This window comes from Haemaphysalis longicornis, unplaced genomic scaffold (genome assembly GCF_048455015.1).
Source record: "Haemaphysalis longicornis isolate Haplotype H1 unplaced genomic scaffold, Haemaphysalis longicornis Haplotype H1 scaffold_9, whole genome shotgun sequence".
Classification (NCBI taxonomy): domain Eukaryota; kingdom Metazoa; phylum Arthropoda; class Arachnida; order Ixodida; family Ixodidae; genus Haemaphysalis; species Haemaphysalis longicornis.
The window spans coordinates 117,113,469-117,118,222 of record NW_027526460.1 but is presented as its reverse complement, the minus strand read 5'-3'; the positions used below and the strand labels follow the sequence as shown (position 1 = coordinate 117,118,222).

At 48.6% G+C, this 4,754-nt stretch overlaps 1 non-coding gene across 1 annotated transcript; it reads left to right on the top strand.

Moving 5' to 3' along the window:
* Nucleotides 1–701: 701 nt before the first annotated feature.
* On the top strand, nt 702–774 carry Trnat-ggu (transfer RNA threonine (anticodon GGU)). Its single transcript has one exon. It is a non-coding gene; the product is annotated as a tRNA-Thr (tRNA).
* The last annotated feature ends 3,980 nt before the right edge of the window (nt 775–4,754 follow it).

Sequence of the window (4,754 nt, the reverse complement as noted above, 5' to 3'; positions counted from 1 at the left end):
ACCGCATCCTCTGTGTTGAACGAAAGCGTTGGTACGCTGCCATGTTTGCCGCCATGATTACTCCACTTTCTTCCGTTCGCTTCTTGTGCGACCAATTCTCTCTTGAAGCATATCAGCGCCGGCTTCATCCTTCAAGGTTCATTCACTTAGACCCTTCTAGGTAACGATACCTGAATCCAGTCTTTCTAGAAACCATTGCCGCGTAGTTCCTGAATTTTTCTTCGCATCTATTTTTGAAAGTGCGTCTAATGGGCTGGGGAAGGACACGACCTCCAGAATACCGGTCGTGGGTTCGGATCCCACCCGGCGGGCTTTTTTCACCACTTTCTTTACGACTCAAAAAATTCTTCATCTCTATCTATGACCCGCCACAACCTCCCCTTTGCTTTCCGAGGTTTTCTTGACTGCCAACCCTTATTTACTGTCTTATTTCACGGAGCCCCTCATTTCCCATTTTCTGATTCGCTACATGCTTAGCGAGGGCCTCTGTTCTGGCAGTCTTGGTGCCAAAGGGAGCTTAAGAGGGTTCAACGCTGGTCGACCCCTCTCGACATGTCGTAGACACTCGAGTCACGGCCCTGGGGTTGAAAGGAAGGTCCCCTTCACCCCGAGTAGTCCGAGTGGCGCTGGCTACCACCCCCAAGTGCAGGAAACAAAAATACCTTAACATAAATACCCGAGAGAGTGCTGGGGAGGCAGCCCCGCCGGTAGCGTAGTGGTTATCGCACCAGACCGGTATTCTGGAGGTCGTGGGTTCGGATCCCACCCGGCGGGCTTTTTTCACCACTTTCTTTTCGACTCAAAAAATTCTTCATCTCTATCTATGACCCGCCACAACCTCCCCTTTGCTTTCCGAGGTTTTCTTGACTGCCAACCCTTATTTTCGGTCTTATTTCACGGAGCCCCTCATTTCCCATTTTCTGATTCGCTACATGCTTAGCGAGGGCCTCTGTTCCGGCAGTCTTGGTGCCAAAGGGAGCTTAAGAGGGTTCAACGCTGGTCGACCACTCTCGACATGTCGTAGACACTCGAGTCACGGCCCGGGGGTTGAAAGGAAGGTCCCCTTCACCCCGAGTAGTCCGAGTGGCGCTGGCTACCACCCCCAAGTGCAGGAAACAAAAATACCTTAACATAAATACCTGAGAGAGTGCTGGGGAGGCAGCCCCGCCGGTAGCGTAGTGGTTATTGCACCAGACCGGTATTCTGGAGGTCGTGGGTTCGGATGCCACCCGGCGGGCTTTTTTCACCACTTTCTTTTCGAATCAAAAAATTCATCATCTCTATCTATGACCCGCCACAACCTCCCCTTTGCTTTCCGAGGTTTTCTTGACTGCCAACCCTTATTTTCTGTATATATATATATATATATATATATATATATATATATATATATATATATATATTGCAAGGCCCGTGCGTGCCCGCTGAAGCAGGACGTTTATTCTGCGGCACAGTGGTCTCCGAACACCGACCTAGGACGCGTGGATGATGCTCAGCCGAGGAATACGAGGAAGCGTTCTTCGAAGTGTTCGATGGTGGCGAGAATGTGAAGGTGAAATAAATGAATTTCTAAGCTTATTTGACTTGCAATAGATATATGAGAGTGTCGAACCGGAAGCGTACGCGAACCGCTAGGGTTTGAGCGCGCTGATCCCGAACCGGAAATAAGCGAAAAAATAAATAACGGCTACAGTTCCACGACGAAACGGTGCTACCATCTGGGTCTGGTGTAGCGCAAACAATGAATTTTAGGCCTTTTTATTTCAAGTACCATCAACTTCGTATCACGTTTTCCTCAGGACGAATACGAACAATATCAACGCTCACTTTCTAGTGAAAAGAGAGAATAGGAATCCGCACCCGCTGCGGTGGCTCAGTGGCTAACACTGCTGAGCACGAGGTCGCTGCTTCGATTCCCGCCCGCGGCGGCCGCTTTTCTGATGGAGGCGAAAAGCAAAAACGTCCGTGTGTACGAGATTTCGGAGCACGGTAAAAAACCCCAGGTGGTCAAAATAATCCGCAGCCCTCCACTACGGCGCGCCTCATGGCCTGCGCTGCGTCTGAGCGTTAAACCCTACAATCAATCAATCAATCATAATAGGAATCCGCACAAATGCATGATTTTATGTCGTTTCTGGTAGCGCAAGCACAGTGCAAGGCTGACCAAACGAAATGTCATTCTCGGCAGCTACCACGGTATACGAAACGGTTTTTCCCGTCTCTTGAAGCGACTTTAAGGGATCAAAGAGGCATAAATAGGGCTTCAAAGCGCAGCTGCGAAGGCCCCAACGCGGAGCGTGCAAACCTTATCCATTTTATGATTACTTTGAAAAGGCGGCACCTGTAAAGTGTAAATGCTTCACCAGTGTGACCGGCAGAAGTTGCTCAGTGACAGTGTTGGGTGTTCAATAGCTGTGCCTAACGACTATTTTTCTGATCTAGACGGAAATGAGAACTTCAATGGGTCGCGATTTCGAAATTCCCAAGTGCTTTATCTTACTCTGCCGCACTGTAAAAAAAGCAGCCCCTCGGAGCAAAGGTGTAGCATCTGGGTCAAACGCGGCTATATTAAAAAACGCGTGTTTCTGCGTAAAAACAACGCAAAGAATAAGTACCGCACGTGGCTTTAAATTGTACCGTGCAAAATAGGGAAAATCAAATGAGCAAAACATCAAACGTTCGATATTGCTCTATACACATCCTTACCTGTGTCCAACCTTTCACAACCAAGCGTGTCGTCAATGTATAGGAAGCGGTTGCCGTGGTTCCGGTAAAACTGTCAGTTTTTTAGGGCAATACAGCGGACAAGTTTGCGTTTTTGAACCGGCACAAATAATAATAGATATACTTGAAGGTGAACATTTTGAAGGTGAAGGTGAAGGTGAACAAGATGCTTGAAGGTGATACTTGAAGGTGAACAAGATGCAGCGATGGCGTAAAGGTAGAACACCCGCCTCGCGTGCAGAAGGACCGTGGTTCGAATCCCGGTGCCGGACAATTCCCACCGGATTAAAAGAAAAAATCCGCGTATTGATGGAATTGCACAAAGGGGCTTGGGGTGCGGCCTGACCCCGGCGACCATTGCCGGTAATGCACTCCCTCACCAGAGCAGGATTGGCCACCCTGGTGCAGTACCGGCCACAACCTCCCATGAATACGCCAAGTAACCCTCGGCCCTCAGTCCCCAGCGTCTGCGAAGCAACTGACCACGGCGGCGGTCAGACCTGTGACGCAGCAGAGGGTGCTAAGAATCACTGGATCCGGACAGGCCGCCAATGGAATCTTAACCTGGCAACGTTTAACGTGCGAACCTTATCTAGCGAAGCAAGTCTCGAGGAGTTGTTCGAGGAATTAGAGGGCATTAAATGGGATGTAATAGGGCTTAGCGAGGTTAGGAGGGCAGGCGAAGCCTTTACGGTGCTGAAAAATGGACACGTCTTATGTTACCGTGGTCTAAAGGACAGAAGAGAACTGGGAGTGGGATTTCTAGTCAATAAAAGCATAGCTGGCAACATAGACGAATACTACAGCATTAACGAAAGGGTAGCAGCTCTTATAATTAGGCTCAATAGGAGGTACAAGCTCAAGGTGGTGCAGGGCTACGCGCCCACATCCAGCCACGACGACCAAGTAGTGGAACGCTTCTATGAAGATGTGGAATCGGCAATGGCTAAAGTAAAAACGCAGTATACTGTAGTAATGGGGGACTTCAATGCTAAAGTAGGCAAGAATCAGGCTGGAGACAAGGCAGTTGGGAACTATGGCCTGGGCTGTAGAAATAGCAGGGGGGACCTACTAGTTGAGTTTGCAGAACGGAATAACCTACGCATAATGAATACCTTCTTCTGTAAACGGGAGAGTCGGAAGTGGACCTGGAGGAGCCCGAATGGGAAGCACAAAAATGAAATAGACTTCATATTATGCGATAACCCTGGCGTCGTGCAGGATGTGGAAGTGCTCTGAAGGGTAAGGTGTAGTGACCACCGTATGGTAAGATCTTGAATTAGGCTAGAGTTGAGGAGGGACCGCAACAAGCTAGTACGAAAGAAGCCGATAAATGAGCAAACAGTAAGACGTAAAGTAGAAGAATTCGGGATCGCGCTGCAGAACCGATATTCCGCCCTTAACGAGGAAGCCGAGCTTACGAAACAGGAAGCCAGCGACAACCTTACACGCATTCTCACGGAGTGTGCAGTAGAAGTCGGGGGCACTATGGCTAGACAGGATACTGGTAAACTTTCAGAGGAGACGAAAGATCTAATCAGGAAACGGCAAACCATGAGAATCTCTACCGCAGCTGACAGAATAGAACTAGCAGAGCTCTCGAAGTTAATCAATAAGCGCAAGACAGCTGACATACGGAAGTATAATATGGAGAGGATCGAATACGCTGTAAAGAACGGAGGTAGCCTGAAAGCAGTAAAGAGACGTCTTGGCGTGGGGAAAAATCAGATGTATGCACTTAAGGATAAGCAAGGCAATGTCATCACAAATAGGGATAAAATAGTCACAGTGGCCGAGGAGTTCTATAGGGATCTGTACAGTAGCCGGGACATACGGGATAATGCCGAACGAGACAGTAGTTCAGAGGAGATAGACATCCCACCAGTAACGACCGAAGAAGTAAGGAAGGCTTTGAAAGAAATGAAAGGGGGCAAAGCACCTGGTGATGATCAGATAACCGCAGACCTCTTGAAGGATGGCGGAGAAATTGTACTTGAAAAACTGGCAAACATGTATACGCAATGCCTAAT